Source organism: Tachypleus tridentatus, chromosome 4 (assembly GCF_004210375.1).
Source record: "Tachypleus tridentatus isolate NWPU-2018 chromosome 4, ASM421037v1, whole genome shotgun sequence".
Taxonomy (NCBI): Eukaryota; Metazoa; Arthropoda; class Merostomata; order Xiphosura; family Limulidae; genus Tachypleus; species Tachypleus tridentatus.
The window spans coordinates 114,016,581-114,038,266 of record NC_134828.1 but is presented as its reverse complement, the minus strand read 5'-3'; the positions used below and the strand labels follow the sequence as shown (position 1 = coordinate 114,038,266).

General features: G+C 34.3%; 1 protein-coding gene across 1 annotated transcript in view; it reads right to left on the bottom strand.

Moving 5' to 3' along the window:
* The window catches only part of LOC143249909 (uncharacterized), a 52,332-nt gene extending 43,946 nt beyond the window's left edge, over positions 1-8,386 (bottom strand). Inside the window, exon 1 of the mRNA XM_076500516.1 lies at positions 8,263-8,386. The gene's annotated coding sequence lies outside the window, so the exon portion shown is untranslated. The remainder of the gene's footprint in view (positions 1-8,262) is intronic.
* Between the last annotated feature and the right edge of the window lie 13,300 nt (positions 8,387-21,686).

The window sequence follows — 21,686 nt, the reverse complement described above, 5'->3', positions numbered from 1 at the left end:
TGTCCAAATATAAAAAAAAGTTAAGATGTTAGAGGAGATGTTAATTAGCAGCTTAACCTACATCAGTACACATTCAAATATCCACCTTCTGGTACACCAGAGGTCCGTACGGATCCCGCACATATTTAAAGATCATAATGTTGAAGCTATGATTTAGATGTTGAAAAGTTAACATACTAGCTCCTCATATCATTTTGCAGATAAACTGTAAGAAAGACTTAGTACCATAAGTATATAATATGTGATTTATTATTACAAAATATGAATTTTACCTATGTCCATTTTTTCATATTTAGACAAAAATTTGTCATCATTGACCTATACTTCGATAATATAGAACCATCACTTCTCTAATTGACATATCACAATTAACACTAATAAAATACTGAATGAAGAAACAGATTTCTTGAATATGTAACAAAAATACCGAATTATATGAAAATGTGTTTGGGGTCCGAGCGGACCCAAGGGAGTTGAACTACATCAAACTTTGTTTCAGAGCTAAACTAATGCCAAATGTTGCAGAATATGTAAGCAACACTTTTTACCAGTCATTTTACAAACACTCATCACACCGTCCACTGGTTGTGGAGTGATTGGCACTTACAAACACTCGTCACACCGTCCACTAGCTGTGGAGTGATTGGCACTTACAAACACTCATCACACCGTCCACTGGCTGCGGAGTGATTGGCACTTACAAACACTCGTCACACCGTCCACTAGCTGTGGAGTGATTGGCACTTACAAACACTCATCACACCGTCCACTGGCTGTGGAGTGATTGGCACTTACAAACACTCATCAGGCCGTCCACTGGTTGTGGAGTGATTGGCACTTACAAACACTCATCACGCCGTCCACTGGTTGTGGAGTGATTGGCACTTACAAACACTCATCACGCCGTCCACTGGCTCTGGAGTGATTGGCACTTACAAACACTCGTCACACCGTCCACTAGCTGTGGAGTGATTGGCACTTACAAACACTCGTCACACCGTCCACTGGCTGTGGAGTGATCACAATCATGGTTTCCTCATTATGTACAGGTTTGACGGACTTTCCTGTCCCCGATTCTTGGGCAAAGCTAACATCGTTTTTTGTTTCTGGAACACCTTGACCAGCATGTTGTCTTGTGTCCAGCAGTACCAGATCTACAAAGGCAGATTCGATGCCTTTCTGCATTGCAATGGGATTCTGAAGACGTCTCTGAAGTAAGTTGTGCGCATTACTTCACTCCTGGAGAGATCTAAACACTAAACCACGATTAATCACAATAGAGATCCTCTGTGAGTCCATACACACAAAGCGTGAGGAAGATACAGAGTTCCAAATCTGTATATTACTTGGGACCCGCACGAACCCCATGCAACCTTTTATTCACCAAAACTATTCAGCTACAAAACATCTAAAGTTTTACTACATGTGTGTCAGAAGATGATAATGTGGCAATTACATAAATATATAATTGGTCAATGAAAAAATACGAAAATATTTATCGTCGGGATCCATATGGTTTGTTTGTTTTTAAATTTCCCACAAAGCTACTCGAGGGATATCGGTGCCAGCTGTCCCTAATTTAGCAGTGTAAGACTAGAAGGAAGGCACCTAGTCATCACCACCCACCGCCAACTCTTGGGCTACTCTTTTACCAACGAATAGTGGGATTTACCTATACATTATAACGCCCCCACGGTTGAAAGAGCGAACATGTTTGGCGCGGCGGGGATGTGAACCCGCGACCCTTAGATTGCGAGTCGCACGCCTTAACACGCTTGGCCATGCCGGACCCCATATGTACTGATGAGGGTTAATGAAGGTAGAGAAAATTAAAAAATAAACTGCAAGAGAAAAACTCTAACTTATATTCTAGATAACATTAATGACAAGTTTAGATTACGAGTCGAACGCCTTAACACGCTTGGCCATGACGGTCCTGGTTTTGATCGAATCACAGTATATATTTTATATAACATCAATGATATCCAAGTTTTGATCGAATCACAGTATATATTCTGGATAACATCAGTGACATCCAAGTTTGGATCCAATCACAGTATATATTCTAGATAACATCAGTGACATCCAAGTTGTGTTCAAATCACAGTATATATTCTAAGATAACATCAGTGACATCCAAGTTTTGATCGAATCACAGTATATATTCTAGATAACATCAATGACATCCAGGTTTTTTATATGCAAAAACGGCTCGTTTGGGTTGAGAAAATATTTTACATAGAAGAGCGAACAACATTTCGACCTTCTATGTAAAATATTTTTCAACCCAAACGAGCTGTTTTTGCATATAAATTCTCAACAAGTGGGTTTCGACATCACATCCAAGTTTTGTTCGAATCACAGTATATATTCCAGATAACATCAATGACATCCAAGTTTTGATCCAATCACAGTATATATTCTAGATAACATCAGTGACATCCAAGTTTTGATCCAATCACAGTATATATTCTAGATAACATAAATGACATCCAAGTTTTGATCCAATCAAAGTATATATTCTAGATAACATCAATGACATCCAAGTTTTGATCCAATCACAGTATATATTCTAGATAACATCAGTGACATCCAAGTTTTGATCCAATCACAGTATATATTCTAGATAACATCAGTGACATCCAAGTTTTGATCCAATCAGAGTATATATTCTAGATAACATCAGTGACATCCAAGTTTTGATCGAATCACAGTATATATTCTAGATAGCATCAGTGACATCCAAGTTTTGATCGAATCGCAGTAGAACGTGAACATGTTGTAAAACTTACTTCCAATGTATCGTTTGTTATCAATTTTCGTAGCACAATACATTTTTGTCTGATAGCCTGATACACTAAAGAACCAGAAGACGCTTATCAGATATTTGGTACAAATGTGGTTCGTGTGACGTCTCACGACATCCTGCACCACTAACACTGTACAGATTTAATGTTTATTGCTTGAGGTGATAATACTTTGAAGGAAGAAACCCTTTGTAACTAGCACGTGATATAGAACTCTTAATAAGTGTATATGACTTATTAACACTCTGTATCTTCACTTGCAATTATTATCAAACATCGTGACCATTTGACCAGCAGACGCATTTTGAAAAGATAACAAAAATTGTGTTTTTCGTATGCACTAGAATTCTTATTATATTTATTTGTATTATTTTCAATATTTTATTAATTTATTTTTAATTTTACATTGTTGACTTAGTACATGGACAAGTCTATAAACTAGTCGAACCTTGGAAGATATTACTGGGTTTACGACTAAAAACATCGCTATCAACCGTAAAAATAATTCATTCTCATCTCTGTAATTAGGAACGTAAGAACAGTAAAGATAATTAGCTGTACTCACTACCACATGAATTATTAGTCATTCATTTTTCTTAGTAGGTAACTGTATCTGATTGGAAGGTATTACATTTAATTACTTTCCGTCTCACTTTTAAGCACTAATTTCTTCTTGAACACTTGTTAAAATTCTATTCACTTTCCCATTTTACATATGCTAAAATAAAAGCTCAATATTTTTCAATTGTGGAAACTCCAAGCAACGGTTTCTTTAATTGTCGAAACTCGTCTCACTTTTCTACCTGGCTCTTCCCATTAAACACATTTATGTGAGTTTGTTTGTTTTAATTTCGCGCAAAGCTACACGAGGGCAAGACTAGAGGGAAGACAGCTACTCATAACCACCCACCGCCAACTCTTGGGCTACTCTTTTCCAACGAACAGTAGGATTTACTCTCACATTATAACGCTCCCACAGCTGAAAGGGCGAGCATGTTTTGTGGGACGGAGAGTGGAACCTGGGACCCTCGAATGACGAATCGCGTGCCTTAACCACCTGGCCATACCGGGCCTCTTCTTACAAAAGACTGAAAATTCTAAAACAAGTAAAGATAGACAATATCTTCATTGAAACAAATCAATTTCTCGCTTCATAATTTTTAGTTTATTTTGTTACTTCTATCAAAGAGCCAAATATTGCTATAAAATGCGTTATTTTTTTGTAAAAACGCGTCTAATTAGAGATCCAAATATAATATTATGAAATTTAATGTTAACGTTATAAAGATAAATGATTTGGTACAACAATAAATATCTCTTAAAACTTTAGTTTTATATGTAAATTTTAGTAATTCCTTATAGCACGTTGTTAATTTACCATTCAAGCAAGTTTCGTTTTAAATTACTTTCCACATAATGTCTCCCAAGTGGCATAGTGGGGTAGATTTAATTACAAAAAACAACAAACCCGATATAGGTTGGTTGTTTGGACGCTTGACTAGCAATCTGAAGGTCACTAGTACGAAACTCCATTTCACCAAATATGCTCGTCCTCTCAACCATGAGAGTGCTGTATGTGACGGTCAATCCCATTATGCGTTGGTAAAAAGAGTAGCCCAAAAATTGGGTACATGCATACATTTTGCATACGTTTATCTGTGGTAAGAAAAGCACAAATAGTTCATTGTGTGACTGTGTGCTTAATTACAAACAAACATACGTTTACAGCTTGTATAGTCGTCTGTTACTGTTTATACGAACTAAACCTCTTTTGTAAACGCAAACTATTTGAAGAAAACAATATTTCGCATTGTTATGTTATTTTTTACTGATTAGACTTGTATTGTAAACAGGAAGGAAATGGTCTATTTTTACAGCCTTGTCTTTTCTCCGCCAGGTGATGTTACGGAATTTTTTAAAACCTGGTTCACTTTATAACTAGTCTTATACTGGATGTTAGAAATTGATGATATAAACAGGAATGTGGGTTCTCTGCTTCCGCTATTTTTAGTTTCAGCAAACTAATGTTTCTTGCTTTTAAAACATAGTCAAGTTTTAAGTATTGCAAATCTACTAAACACTGCAACACAGACAATCAAATTATACAAGCCTTTAACATTGAAAATAATACAAATATCTTGCATCACTAATGCTACAATATGCAAACTTTAACCTTTATAAATGATAAAATAGTGTTGCACTTTGTAATGTTATAATACGCATATCTTAACCTTTGTAAATTGTACTGAAAATCTCTATTATGATTGTGTAACGTTACGCTATGCGAGCCTTGCCTCAATCAATAAATTAAACTTCTATTTCGAGCTTACATAAATTATTTACAGCGCTTGGTGTACTATAAAACCAAGTAAAATAGTTCTATTGTATTCTAAATACTAATAAAAATTACTTGAATAATTTCCAGAAAGCTCTATTATTGATAGAGCTGATCCCACGTACCTTCCAGAAAACTGAGTCACTTTTTGTTATATGTGTAGTAAATAGAATAAAGAAAATTTGATGTGATGAATTTCTACTTTACCATCTCTGGTAATTATAGGTGGTAAGACAGCTTTTGTAAACCTTTGACAAGAAAAAGAATTATTTAGAATATTAGATGAAACTGTGATATCCTTCGGTGTAAAGAATTTTGGTATATACGGTTGACTTGTTTTGAATATATATACTATTTTAAAACAAGTGGATTTTATGCTGTCTGTTTATTGTTCATATTTATTGCCAACAAGTCACAGACACCTACCGTAGAAGAATTCGGAGCCTACTCACTTTCAAAACCCTGAAATATAGTTTATACTCTCTGTTTTAGTGCCAAGCTAAATAATAAGCTATCTGCACTTTGTTTACCATGGGAAATATACATTTTAACTTTGTATGTTTTTAAATTTGCAAGTTCTCCACTGATGATGATAATTTACTCTTTATCAAAGTGTCTGACACATTATAATCGACTCTATCAATGTATCTGAGATATGGTAATTCACTCTGTCTTTTTCATGAAACTGTGTGACATATAATAATGTACTCTGTATTTATAAAATTCTCTGAAGTATGGTAATTTATCTTTTTCAAGGTTCTGGAGTAGGATAGTTCACTCTAACTTTACCAAATAATTTGATGTATGATAATGAATACTAAATTTAAGAAGTCATCTGATGCATGATAATATAATCTCACTAATTAAGGTTACTTCAGTCATTACGTTACAGTTTATGTGACATAACATTTCTATAGGGTTTGAACATTTTATATTAAAATAAGAAAAACGTATAGTTTCAGGATTAAGGAGATGATACGTATGAATCTGTTTCATATCTATGGGCTGAATGTTGACACTAAAAATATTATAAAAAAACAGTGATAGGTACTCTGTGAAGTAATTCATGAAAACTCAATATTTCTTTGCACATGCCAGTGAACTACAGTATGTATTTTAAACATGAAAAATATAAACTGTCTGAACCTCATAAAATTATTTCATTTTCCTACAAATTACAAAACAAACGATTTAGCTATGGTTACAACAAGCATAACTCACTTACTTGGGATTTCAATCCATGTGTACCTTTACAGTTATTCATTCATCAATAAACTTCTTTTCATAAAGGTCCAATCTCGATTAATTGTAACTTGTCATATTGTTGAAACAATCAGTTATCGTAGCGTACATTTAGTTAAATATAAAATGTTCTTTCTTCTTGTACATATAAATGATACACAGTAAAAACATTTGTTATTTTCAATCGCGTTGGATGCCAAAAAGTTGTACCTATTGTATGCCTCACCCGTTCCAGTGATTTCAATTGTATCAGTTGGTTAGAAAGTATCAGCAACCCAATTCATATATTAGAAAACCACAAAATATTTACTTAAATAAATTATTTGTTTTTGTGACAGCAAGCCTTACGTTTTACAAAAGGTACAAGAGTTATTTGATTCAGTTGTAGTGAAATGGTCATGCATAATTTAATAAATCGTAGGTAAAAGTAAACACAAGAATGAAAACAGGACAATATCAATACATATTAATAATATGAGAATATGTGTAAACTGTAAGATCGAAATGTACTACATTAGAATATCGACACAAATGTTAGTTTGAGTAATTTACTTATAAAAACTTACAAGATGTTTTTCCATGGATATATATATATATCTATCACATATATGTGTACTATACGATAACCTAAAATAATTACAAAAAGCTTATTATGCAAGATAAATATAATGTTAATTTGAAGAGTTTTATTATTATTAAATTGACATAATCACATGTTGAAATATGTTAATATCTATCGAGCTGGAATGCACCCTAGTGGTTCATTTATAAAACATTTAAACACTCATTATAGATAATCTCATATCCTACACTCTTCTCCCACCCCAGTTTTTATCATTTACGGCTCATCCTCTCATGATGCAACTTGAATTTATGATACCACTGATTATCTACACCTTACCCCTGCTAACATGTCCTCCGATTCCACTTCGTGGAATGGGGCTATAACGTTTCATGATCTCATGGACTCACATAACAAATCAGTACCAAGAAGCATAAGCGTATTCTGGTACTAATCTACCTTTCTCAAGCTATTTGATACATGATAATATGCTCTATTTTTATCACATTGTCAAATATATAATACTTTTTTTTAATTTACATTGTTTGGTAATTGACTGTAAACTCTAACTTGTAAAATTATCATGAAAATGATGGTGTATCTCAGTAGTGTTAAAATCCGTCGTGTGGTCATATACTCGACATGGATTTACAATCTGTTTTATGGCGATAGGCGTAGCTGGTGTATGACAATATACTTTAAATAGGTCGCGATATCCATTGCAAACTCTGTGATACATAATGGTGTGCTCCACTTAACATACACGTTACATAATGGTATACTCTACTTAACACATATGTTTGTTTTTTTAATTTCGCGCAAAGCTACACGACGGCTATCTGCGCTAGCCGTCCCTAATTTAGCAGTATAAGACTAGAAGGAAGGCAGCTAGTCATCATGACCCATCGCCAACTCTTAGGCTACTCTTTTACCAACGAATACTGGGATTGACTGTAACATTATAATGTCTCTACGGCTGAAAGGGCGAGCATGTTTGGTGCGAAGGGAATTTGAACCCGCGACCCCCAGATTAGGTTTCTAACGCCTTAACTCACCTGGCCATTCCGGGCCGACATATATGTTACATGATGGTGTAGTTGAGGTATCTATTGTATATCAATGTAATTTATCTATCATTAGATATATAATGTTTGCCAACATATTCTTCCTATATTAAGAGACGCGTTCTACAATAAAGGACGTTACTAGTTGAAAATATAAGTTGTATTACAACGTTTACTATCTAAGTTAACATATTTGTATAACAAAGTTTTTATGAAGTCAGAATAGCTCTATCATATTGTAACATAGCTTACCTTGGTCAAAATTTCTGGCGTCAGTTTCCAGCTAGTATTCAAATCAACAGGAACAACGTGTATTTTGTGTCTTGTGATTCGAGCCTGAGGTTCGTAAGTTGTCCACGTGGGGGACAGAAGGACGATATCTGTAAGAAGTAAATTATAACAAGAATTTACATTCACACGAACAAACAACTATGTAGTCTTGGAATACGTAAGTGTACCAGGCTTACGTTTGTTAGGAACGGACACATATTACAATTATTAAATTTGAAGGTATGCAAAGTAAATGCCAGAAGACTTAAAAGAGGTATCGGGTGATGTCATAAAAATAGTCAATTTTATAAAATCAAGACCACTCAATGCGAGGATCTTCAGTTTACCCTGTGAGGATATGGGAAGTGTGCATAAAAATTTGTTTCTTTATACTGAAGCCCGATGACTTTCTTGGAGAAAAAAGTGCTTGTTCGGTTTTATAAACTGCGTGAAGAGATAAGTTACTTTTTATCTGAATGCCATTTTGAGCTTGCATACATGTTAATGGACAAATGCTGGATTCAGGAAGTGGCTAACCTTTCAGATGTATTTGCTTGTCTAAATGAAGTTAATGCTAGAAAGTAGGGTACCAGGGAAACATACTTGAAAGTTCAGAGTAAAATAGAAGTGCTTCAACGTAAGCTAAAACTTTGGGAAGAATGTATACTTACTTGATTGCTTCGGAAATCTCAGTTGTTTTTAGTTATGAATGAAATTTCCTTAAGTGAAGATGCAAAAGTTTCAGTCTTGCAGTACATATCTGATTTGTGTACAACTATTGGGAAGTAATTCCCTCCTCATTTAGAAAAATTACTGCGGATTCAAAATCCCTTTGTTCACTTTGCAAATATCAACGACTTGTCTTTGAAAGAGAAAGAACAGTTTATAGAAATTTCAACTGATTACACCCTAAAACCAAAATTTCAGCAGGAAGAAATTACACAATTTTGAATTTTGAAATTTACAGAACAGACTAATAGAAAATCTGTTGAACAAACTAAGTTAGAAAATCTATTAAACAAGCTAATTTAAAAAATACGTTGAACAAATAAAGATAAGAAATCTGCAGAATAAACTCAGAACTAAAAAAAATATGTGGAACAAACAGAGTTCGAAAATATGTTGGAAACTAAGCTAGAGAACCTACAGCTTACAATTAAGGCTAAGAAATCTGTTGAACAACATATGTCCGGAAACCTATTGAATAATCTAAGTTAGGAAATCTGTTGAACAAACTAAGTTAGGAAATCTGTTGAACAAAATAAGTTAGAAAATCTATTAAACAAGCTAATTTAATAAATACGTTCAACAAATAAAGTTAAGAAATCTGTAGAATAAACTCAGAACTAAAAAAATATGTGGAACAAACAGAGTTGGAAAATATGTTGGAAACTAAGCTAGAGAGCCTACAGCTTACAATTAAGGCTAAGAAATTTGTTGAACAACATATGTCCGGAAATCTGTTGAACAAACTAAGTTAGGAAATCTGTTGAACAAACTAAGTTAGGAAATCTATTGAACAAACTAAGTTAGGAAATCTGTTGAACAAACTAAGTTAGGAAACCTATTGAACAAACTAAGTCAGGAAATCTGTTGAACAAACTAAGTTAGGAAATCTGTTGAACAAACTAAGTTAGGAAACCTATTGAACAAACTAAGTTAGGAAATCTGTTGAACAAACTAAGTTAGGAAATCTGTTGAATAAACTAAGTTAGGAAATCTGTTGAACAAACTAAGTTAAAAGATTTGCTGAACAAACTAAGGCAAAGACATTTCTTTAAAACTACGTTAGAAAATTTGTGGAACAAACTAAGTTAGAGTATCAGCAGAATAAACTGAGAGCTAAGAAATATGTTGAGTAAACTGTGATAAGAAATTTGTTAGGAGTAAGAATCACAAAAACAACGTTCTTTGGAACAATAACAAGTAAAATTATTTGATATACGTTACAGCCAACTTGGTAACACGTCTACCGGAACTAGTTGACTAATTTGACGTCACAAAGGAAGATTTTCAATCTTATTAAGAGCATCTACAATAATATTTCGACCAACGGCACTGATGAAGCCAGGTATACAGCACTGTTATTGGTGCCAAAATATATGCACTATTGAAAACTTTGTTGTCGTCAGCTAAATCGGGCTAACAGCTACATTCGAAGCTCATCTCACTCCAGATACGATCGTAATAAACGATTTAAATTTTCCTTCTTTAATCAACTCAACAGGCATTTAGCACTAAAGTAAGAAAATTATCAAGAGATTGTAAGTTTGGTGGGGTTTTTTAAAGAAGGCATCACGAGACAGATTTGTTTCTGGTCTTTCATGACGAACTATTCAAAGAGAATTATTATTTGAAACGGATTTGACTAACAAACGTGCTTTAGAAATCATTACTAGCGAGAGTCCCAGCACCAAGACACTACGGGTGATTTACGTATAGTGTCACAAAGGAAGTGACAATACTCCAAAATGAATCCACAGGAGTCGCACAACACGGACTCAGAAGAAACGCAAGATTCAATGGGACAAAATTGGAAATAAAAAAGTCGCATCTATACAAAAAGTCTTTTCGTTGTTGTTGTTTTCAATTAAGCACAAAGCTACTCAATGGGCTATCTGTGCTCTGCTCACCACGGGTATCGAAACCCGGTTTTTAGCGTTGTAAGTCCGCAGACATACCGCTGAGCCAATTGGGGGCACAACGAATCCAACTGAACTGGATCGCATTGTTCGAGATGACAAACGGTTTTTGTGAATGTTTGATGAACATATATCAGTGTATATTCATGTATCTCAAGACGACTGCTATGGCTATTATAACTTTCATTAAAGAACCTTTGCCAACCTGAAGATGACATAAGAATGTCGAAACGTTGTTCTCTACTTTATTTCAATAAAAGTTTTAATACCCACGCCAGCCTTCTTGAGATACTTTTGAACTTAAAGTGGGTTTCTAGTCATCACGAATTACTTCACGGGTTTATTCTGTGATGTTTTAGGGTTTAGTTGGTTTCGTTTGTTCTGAATTTCGCGCAAAGCTACTCGAGAGCTAACTACGCTAGCCGTCCCTAATTTTGCAGTGTAAGAGTAGAGGGAGGGCAGCTAGTCATCACTAGCTAACTTGGGCTACTCTTTTACCAACAAATAGTGGGATTGACCGTTATTTTATAACGCCCTCACAGCTGAAAGGGGAGCATGTTTGGTGTGACAAAGATTCGAACCTGCAACTCTCAGAGTCGAGCACCTTAACCATTCGTCCATGCCGGGCCTACGTTCCGATTTAAAAATAAGACTTGTTTGAATCTGTAATCAAGTTACTCTAAAGAGTTGGACATTTTGTTTTCTAAATATTTAGCAAAGTGAAAAAAAGGCAATTAAAGAGAAGCATAAGAGTGCTTAATATATGTATTGTATCCAAATTTATGCTGCATAAGAGTGCTTAATATATGTATTGTATCCAAATTTATGCTGCATAAGAGTGCTTAATATATGTATTGTATCCAAATTTATGCTGCATAAGAGTGCTTAATATATGTATTGTATCGAAATTTATGCTGCATAAGAGTGCTTAATATATGTATTGTATCCAAATTTATGCTGCATAAGAGTGCTTAATATATGTATTGTATCCAAATTTATGCTGCATAAGATATGTTTATATTACACTATTTTCTTTCACCTAATGTGGTCATTATTCCTAAAATGACCAATGGTTAAAAGTTTTTCCTTAAACTATTTTAACTCTAGGAAGTAGTAGTTTTCCTTAAAACTAAACTTGAAGAGAGAACCAGATGATCAGATTGTATTCAAATCCTGTACATTCTGCACACATCGATTCTTTAAACAAGATATCCAGAAGCTTTGGCCGAATCTTTACAAAATCAAAAGTCAAAAAACAAGAAGAATAAGCCACACGTGCCCTGTGGTCATTAGATTTTCTAGTTGGCAATTGATCAGTGTAAGAAAACATTTCAGTTTAGAACGTGGCACAATACTATAGAGTTGCTTACAAAAAAAAAAAAGATGCCACTCGAGGATAATGGGTGAGACCAAACCGCCATCCTAACGACCTTTCTCGCTGTCTAAGGCTCTCAGAAGCTGTTTGTTTCTTAGCAGAAAGGCATCAGATCTTAATCACCATTCTAAACTGATGGATTAGTTAAGCCTATATTCCTTAAAGCAGTTACTCCCTAAAGTATCATTTTTCCATCGTGAGAAGCCAACAGCAGGCTTGCTGTGTGTGAGGTACGGTACCGTGAAAAGGGTTTAATGACAGTTAATGCACGGATCTAATAAACGTTGCGGGAAAATTTTTTTAAAAAAAGGCTTAGAGTTCATCTCAAGAACACCTTAAAAAATCAATATAGGTTTTTATTCGTACGTGAGAATTTTATCTTTAAAAACAATTTAGTAACCTACTCATCAACCGCGATCCCTTTGATTGACTTCTCTCGTGTAATCGTATTTAACTTTATCAGTTTAGGGAAACACATAAATATATTTTAAACTTCTTACTTGTTTAAGAAGCTCAAATGTGATAGTTGACGTCATTCGAGTGAGTTTTTGAAAACTGTTAGAATAATATCAATGTTATATATAAACAATGGTTTGCTAATTGTAAAATATTAAATTGATAAGCGCTTATATTATTTTCCAATAATAAATTGTTCACCCATAACGTGGTGCTAAAGGTAATATAATCTTAGCTAACAATAGTTTACACACAAATACAGAAGAAATTGTAAAGACATATAGAAACAAAACCTATTCATAATAACATTTAAACAGCACAGTAATAAATGAACTTTGTTTAAAAATTTCTTGGTAGTTGGAAAATTAATAATATTTCTATATTTTATTATTTTTCTCTCTCAGCTCAAGCCAAATATTCGTTCATTTCTTGTTTTTGTGTCAATTATCTTCCACCTGTTGTGCTCTCACAGTGTCTCAGCAGGGTATGTCTGAGGACTTATGCAGTTAGAAATTGGTTTTCGAAATCTATGGAAGGTAAACCACAGTCAGCTTCTTGTGTAGCTTTGTGCTCAACAAGAAACAAACAGAAACCGTCTTCTTCCCTGTCACCTTAACCATGAAGTAGTGCTTTAGATATTTACCATCTTAACCGGTAAAGCTTTCTTTTACGTCTGTATTATCTTAAGCGTTGAAGCCTCAATTTACTTTTCATTATTCTGACAACTGAAGCTGTTGTTTTGAATTAAGCACAAAGCTACTCAATGGGCTATCTGTGCTTTGCTCACCACGGGTATCGAAACCCGGTTTTTAGCGTTGTAAGTCCGCAGACATACCGATGAGCCACTTGGTGGCACAACGAATCTAACTGAACTGGATCACATTGTTCGAGATGACAAACGGTTTTTGTGAATGTTTGATGAACATATATCAGTGTATATTCATGTATCTCAAGACGACTGCTATGGCTATTATAACTTTCATTAAAGAACCTTTGCCAACCTGAAGATGACATAAGAATGTCGAAACGTTGTTCTCTACTTTATTTCAATAAAAGTTTTAATACCCACGCCAGCCTTCTTGAGATACTTTTGAACTTAAAGTGGGTTTCTAGTCATCACGAATTACTTCACGGGTTTATTCTGTGATGTTTTAGGGTTTAGTTGGTTTCGTTTGTTCTGAATTTCGCGCAAAGCTACTCGAGAGCTAACTACGCTAGCCGTTCCTAATTTAGCAGTATAAGACCAGAGGGAAGGCAGCTAGTCATCACCACCCACCGCCGACTCTTGGGCTACTCTTTTACCAACGAATAGTGGGATTGACCGTAACATTATAACGCCCCCACGACTGAAAAGGTAAGCATGTTTGGTGTGACGGGGATTCGAACTCGCAACCCTCAGATTACGAATCGAGTACCTTATCCACCTGGCAATGCCAGGCCGATGTTCTAGGGCCACACACCAAAGCACCTCGTGAAATCTGTCAAAGTTTCTCAAGCCTTGGCTGTAGTTTCACTAGATGGCGACAGTGGTAATCTCCTTCATCTATTTATGCGCATCATTAACCATATAGCGAAACTATCTTCAGTTATTTATTCATATAAACAACAAGATCTTACTTGGAAATGTTGTTTGTCTTCGGCCCCCCTCCTGCGTAAACTGATAACAGTTTTAACTCATACATTCTGAATGTTGTATATTCTTAGTACGTTATGACACATTTCTTCAAATGGATTTTATAAACGGATTATATATTCATAAAGTTATTTCCATTGCATGAAGTAGAAGTAACTACAGGTGTGATTTGAAGATTCCTACATCATTTTTGCCATAAACACTGTTTAATGGAACTATACCTCTACGTCACAAGGAAACTACCGTATAACTTACTTTCCTATTGGGTCATTAATATATCTAAGTTTTTTTGTAGACGTAATCAAACGAAATGTAATTTATTTTTTAGACATTACAAAAGTAAGAATAATGTCAGAAGCAACTAGATTGTGCATTACAGCATTTCACTTACTAATTATAGGATAATTTTACCTTTCCTAAGAGATGAGACATGTCAGAACGACACTTTTTTATCGCTTGTTAAACTTTCCACATTCAGAAATGTAATTTGAAGCTCTATGACTGACACGATAAATATAGATTCTACTTATGTTAGTCTTACTTTAGGCCTAATTTTATTTCTCGTGGTATCTCGTAAAACTTGATTTTCTCGCAGTATATTGACTATATTGCGACTTGTTTTTATTTTTATTGTAATGCACCGTATTTGGGCCCGGCATGGCCAAGCGCGTTAAGGCGTTCGACTCGTAATCCGAGGGTTGCAGGTTCGAATCCCGGTCGCACCAAACATGCTCGCTCTTTTAGTCGTGGGGTCGTTATAATGTGCAGTCAATTCCACTATTCGTTGGTAAAAGAGTAGCCCAAGAGTTGGTGATGGGTGGTGATAACTAGCTGCCTTCTCTCTAGCCCTACACTGATAAATTAGGGACGGCTAAAGCAGATAGCCCTCGAGTAGCTTTGCGCGAAATTCAAAACAAACAAAGTGCCGTATTTGTACTCATAAACAATTTTGAAACGATATTACTGTTTTTAGATGTCGATAATCTTTGAAACACAGAAATAGTTGGGTTCTGATAGAAATAAGAACATTTGTCAGCTCTTTCAAGTCTTTCTTCCGTTGTGGCTTAGTGGCTTATAACATTAAAAACCTAGTTTAAGTGACAATCAAAACTGTAAAGTTATTACCAGTCACTAAATTACCATCTTGCACAGTGTTGTTTTAACACATTTCTTCTATTAATCAGGTTGTTCTTCATTATGCAATAAAGAGAACACAGTAAAATCAAGTTTAAAATGTCTTATTTATTCACTTTCCACGTTAAGTGTAACCAACGTTATCTGTTCGGCCTCTAAGCAGAAATGTAAATAGTTAATTTCGTATCTCTATTCGTTAAAAAAACAACGTAATATTCGCAGCGCTGAACAAACTAAACCCAATAAAGTGTTTATTTAAAAAAAAAACATGATTTAGTGGGTTAGTGTTTGTTTTACATTATTAATACAAAAATTGAATTGAAATTAACTTCCACTTCAGGGCTGAGTTCCCTGTGCTGGGAAAAGTCTCAATATAACTACATAACGAATATAAGTATTTCATACATAAAATAGAGACGTAAAAGTTATATATGTAATATAGCTAGGCTTGCCTCTTAAATAAATACTGAGCAATATATATTGTTTAAAGTGAATTGTAATTACTTATAAAAATAAAGATGTTTCTCGTATGTGTCTTTTCCTATAGCAAAACCACATCAGGCTATCTGCTGAGCTCACCCGGGTAATTGAATCGCTACTTTCAGCGGTGTAAACCGTGCAGACATACAGTTGTACTAGTGGAGAGCTGTTTCTTAAAATATATTATTATAAGAATTTATATTATACTATCTTCTATAATTCATTTAATTTAAGCTTAGTTATTTTCTCTTGATTGTTATTTACAATAACTATTTACGTACTTAAATATTCATCTTTTATTTTTGTTCAAACCAATAAAATGCTTTATAACTGTTTTTAATCATTTTGGTTTATGAGTTGTATGTATTTGTTCCAGAAGTGTGTTAAAAATACCAATACCTAAGGCGTACTGTTAAACTTCACCCAGTTAACTCATACAGACCCTTAATTGAGTGTTACCAGAATGATATAGCTGCTTCACTGGTTGTCTCCCACTATTTAATCTAATCAATGCACTTTAAAAAAACAACATCTTCTCAATATTTAATGTTCAAAGCTGTTTAAACAGAGACGTAGATACTTCCATTCATTTCTTTCTAAGCCTCATAAAACTTTACTACAATAAGACTAACTGCATTTGTATAGAATCAGCACCCGCTGCTCCAGTCATGACTCCACGTTGCAAGATAGACTGAACTAATCTTCACTATAATATCCTTAATTTATCTATCGACAAAAGTACTCTGACTGTTACAAATTTCTATACTTACTTCAGCATTTTTTTAGTTAAATCTAATATGTGGGACCTCCAATCTCAGCAGCTATCTACAGTGACTCATAAATATTTAACTTTATCTATTCTATTCATTTCTCAGCACTTTTACAGTTTTTGTTTGTGCCCAGTGCTCTATTCAAAGCTAACTTCATTTCACATTGTGTTCAGATAATAATCTAACAGTTCTTTTAAGGAGTAACTAGTTTTTGTTCTAGCAGTGAGTAACTAGTTTTTGTTCTACCAGTGAGTAACTAGTTTTAGCTCTAGCAGTGAGTAACTAGTTTTTGTTCTAACAGTGAGTAACTAGTTTTAGCTCTAGCAGTGAGTAACTAGTTTTTGTTCTAACAGTGAGTAACTAGTTCTAGTTCTAGCAGTGAGTAACTAGTTTTTGTTCTAGCAGTGAGTAACTAGTTTTTGTTCTAGCAGTGAGTAACTAGTTTTTGCTTTAGCAGTGAGAAACTAGTTTTTGTTCTAGCAGTGAGTGACTAGTTTTTGTTCTAGCAGTGAGTGACTAGTTTTTGTTCTAGCAGTGAGTAAAAGTTTTTGTTCTAGCAGTGAGTAAATAGTTTTTGTTCTAGCAGTGAGTAACTAGTTTTTGTTCTAGCAGTGAGTAACTAGTTTTTCCTCTAGCAGTAAGTAACTAGTTTTTGTCCTAGCAGTGAGTAACTTTTTTTTTCTAGCAGTGAGTAACTAGTTTTTGTTCTAGCAGTGAGTAAAAGTTTTTGTTCTAGCAGTGAGTAAATAGTTTTTGCTCTAGCAGTGAGTAACTAGTTTTTGTTCTAGCAGTTAGTGACTAGTTTTTGTTCTAGCAGTGAGTGACTAGTTTTTGTTCTAGCAGTGAGTAGCTAGTTTTTCTTCTAGAAGTGAGTAACTAGTTTTAGTTCTAGCAGTGAGTAACTAGTTTTGCTCTAGCAGTGAGTAACTAGTTTTTGTTCTAGCAGTGAGTGACTAGTTTTTGTTCTAGCAGTGAGTGACTAGTTTTTGTTCTAGCAGTGAGTAACTAGTTTTTGCTCTAGCAGTGAGTAACAAGTTTTTGCTCTAGCAGTGAGTAACTAGTTTTTGCTCTAGCAGTGAGTAACTAGTATTTGTTCTAGCAGTGAGTAACTAGTTTTTGCTCTAGCAGTGAGTAACTAGTTTTTGCTTTAGCAGTGAGTAACTAGTTTTTGTTCTAGCAGTGAGTAACTAGTTTTTGTTCTCGCAGTGAGTAACTAGTTTTCCTCTAGCAGTGAATAACTAGTTTTTCCTCTAGCAGTAAGTAACTAGTTTTTGTCCTAGCAGTGAGTAACTTTTTTTTTCTAGCAGTGAGTAACTAGTTTTTGTTCTAGCAGTGAGTAAAAGTTTTTGTTCTAGCAGTGAGTAAATAGTTTTTGCTCTAGCAGTGAGTAACTAGTTTTTGTTCTAGTAGTGAGTGACTAGTTTTTGTTCTAGCAGTGAGTAACTTTTTTTTTCTAGCAGTGAGTAACTAGTTTTTGTTCTAGCAATGAGTAACTAGTTTTTGTTCTACCAGTGAGTAACTAGTTTTAGCTCTAGCAGTGAGTAACTAGTTTTTGTTCTAGCAGTGAGTAACTAGTTTTTGCTCTAGCAGTGGGTAACTAGTTTTTGTTCTAGCAGTGAGTAACTAGTTCTAGTTCTAGCAGTGAGTAACTAGTTTTTGTTCTAGCAGTGAGTAACTAGTTTTTGCTTTAGCAGTGAGAAACTAGTTTTTGTTCTAGCAGTGAGTGACTAGTTTTTGTTCTAGCAGTGAGTGACTAGTTTTTGTTCTAGCAGTGAGTAAATAGTTTTTGTTCTAGCAGTGAGTAACTAGTTTTTGTTCTACCAGTGAGTAACTAGTTTTTGCTCTGGCAGTGAGTAACTAGTTTTTGCTCTAGCAGTGAGTAACTAGTTTTTGCTCTAGCAGTGAGTAACTAGCATTTGTTCTAGCAGTGAGTAACTAGTTTTTGCTCTAGCAGTGAGTAACTAGTTTTTGCTTTAGCAGTGAGTAACTAGTTTTTGTTCTAGCAGTGAGTAACTAGTTTTTTCTCTAGCAGTGAGTAACCAGTTTTTGTTCTAGCAGTGAGTAACTAGTTTTTGCTCTAGCAGTGAGTAACTAGTTTTTTCTCTAGCAGTGAGTAACCAGTTTTTGTTCTAGCAGTGAGTAACTAGTTTTTGCTCTAGCAGTGAGTAACTAGTTTTTGTTCTAGCAGTGAGTAACCAGTTTTTGTTCTAAGAGTGAGTAACTAGTTTTTGTTCTAGCAGTGAGTAACTAGTTTTTGTTCTAACAGTGAGTAACTAGTTTTTGTTCTAGCAGTGAGTAACTAGTTTTTGTTCTAGCAGTGAGTGACTAGTTTTTGTTCTAGCAGTGAGTAGCTAGTTTTTCTTCTAGAAGTGAGTAACTAGTTTTTGTTCTAGCAGTGAGTAACTAGTTTTTGTTCTAGCAGTGAGTAACTAGTTTTTGTTCTAGCAGTGAGTGACTAGTTTTTGCTCTAGCATTGAGTAACCAATTTTTGTTCTAGCAGTGAGTAACTAGTTTTTGTTCTAGCAGTGAGTGACTAGATTTTGTTCTAACAGTGAGTAAATAGTTTTTGTTCTAGCAGTGAGTAACTAGTTTTTGTTCTACCAGTGAGTAACTAGTTTTTGCTCTGGCAGTGAGTAACTAGTGTTTGCTCTAGCAGTGAGTAACTAGTATTTGTTCTAGCAGTGAGTAACTAGTTTTTGCTCTAGCAGTGAGTAACTAGTTTTTGTTCTAGCAGTGAGTAACTAGTTTTTGTTCTAGCAGTGAGTAACTAGTTTTTCTTCTAGAAGTGAGTAACTAGTTTTTATTCTAGCAGTGAGTAACTAGTTTTTGTTCTAGCAGTGAGTAACTAGTTTTTGCTCTAGCAGTGAGTAACTAGTTTTTGTTCTAGCAGTGAGTAACTAGTTTTTGTTCTAGCAGTGAGTGACTAGATTTTGTTCTAACAGTGAGTAAATAGTTTTTGTTCTAGCAGTGAGTAACTAGTTTTTGTTCTACCAGTGAGTAACTAGTTTTTGCTCTGGCAGTGAGTAACTAGTGTTTGCTCTAGCAGTGAGTAACTAGTATTTGTTCTAGCAGTGAGTAACTAGTTTTTGCTCTAGCAGTGAGTAACTAGTTTTTGTTCTAGCAGTGAGTAACTAGTTTTTGTTCTAGCAGTGAGTAACTAGTTTTTCTTCTAGAAGTGAGTAACTAGTTTTTGTTCTAGCAGTGAGTAACTAGTTTTTGTTCTAGCAGTGAGTAACTAGTTTTTGCTCTAGCAGTGAGTAACTAGTTTTTGTTCTAGCAGTGAGTAACTAGTTTTTGTTCTAGCAGTGAGTGACTAGATTTTGTTCTAACAGTGAGTAAATAGTTTTTGTTCTAGCAGTGAGTAACTAGTTTTTGTTCTACCAGTGAGTAACTAGTTTTTGCTCTGGCAGTGAGTAACTAGTTTTTTCTCTAGCAGTGAGTAACTAGTTTTTGTTCTAGCAGTGAGTAACTAGTTTTTGCTCTAGCAGTGAGTAACTAGTTTTTGTTCTAGCAGTGAGTAACCAGTTTTTGTTCTAAGAGTGAGTAACTAGTTTTTGTTCTAGCAGTGAGTAACTAGTTTTTGTTCTAACAGTAAGGTTTAGTTTAGATTACCTTTCGTGATATTTCTAAATTCTGTCGTTATTTGTTCTATAGACAACCGAACACTATAGTTAACTTGACTTATATAGTTAACACTTGACTGTAGTTGAGCCCAACATGCAGACCTTGAACACGAGCACTCTTTATACAGGACAACTATCGACTTCAACAATCTGCTTCCAGCATGAAAGCAAAGGAAGCAGCGCTTCCTCAATGTACCCTCCTGGCACAGCGGTAATTTTTCGGATTTACAACGCTAAATTTAGGGGTTCGATTACCTTTGGTGAATACAGATAGCCTAATGTGGCTTTGCTATAAGAAAAACACACACGATTCCCCAGTATATGTTGAAAAATTAATTTTTAGTATCAATTAAATACGATGTTATGAACTTGCAACTGATTCATACAGAAGCACTGTACTATACTGTACATAATCAGTAATCACCTTGTACGGGAGAAAGCACTGTTGGGAAGAATTGTTACTTAATATATTCTGTAAACTATAAAATTCTCACATTAATAATTTTCTGAATAAAAAACTTCAAATTCATACTAGTATTTAAAATTAAACAAAACATACATTGAATGTTATACTGTTCTATTCTATGACATAAAGAAAACAATTACCAGTTTATCTTACTTCAAAATACACGCAAAGCTGGAACTTACTGACAGTTTATAGTCTATACATTAAATTATTTAAATCACTGAAAAAATAAGCGAAATGAATAATTTATAAACTAATTAACATTTCATAATTACTATTTTATAAATTAAAATGTGCAATAAACAAATCTAATATAATAAGAAAATAATAATCATTTATAATAAGTTTTCTTGCAATATTTGTCTTTTTACGACCCACATTTAACGGTTGTTTGTTACCTCTCTGATGTCACCTAATGTGCCTGTGTGTGTGTTTTCTTATAGCAAAGCCACATCAGGTTATCAGCCTTGTGAATTAAGCAACTTCACACACTGTGTGCTTAACGTTACACCCACATTGTAAGCATTTACTCACATCTTTTAATAGAAAAATATTGTAACTGTATTATTGAAAACTTAAGCAAATTTTATTATTTAAAAATTTTAAGGCAATTAAAAAAACAAAAATTCCTCTAGTCGTATATTTTAAGCTCTAGAACTAGTTAGATTTGTAAAATCACGGATTGAGTTTCAACTGAATAGCCAACACTAAATAAATATATGCTATTTGGATGGACAGCAATTAGCATTTAGAGGTCATAATAAATCACTAGAGTCTGTTAACCGAGGCAGTTATGTGGAATTGGTAAATCTGTGCTAGAAAAATTA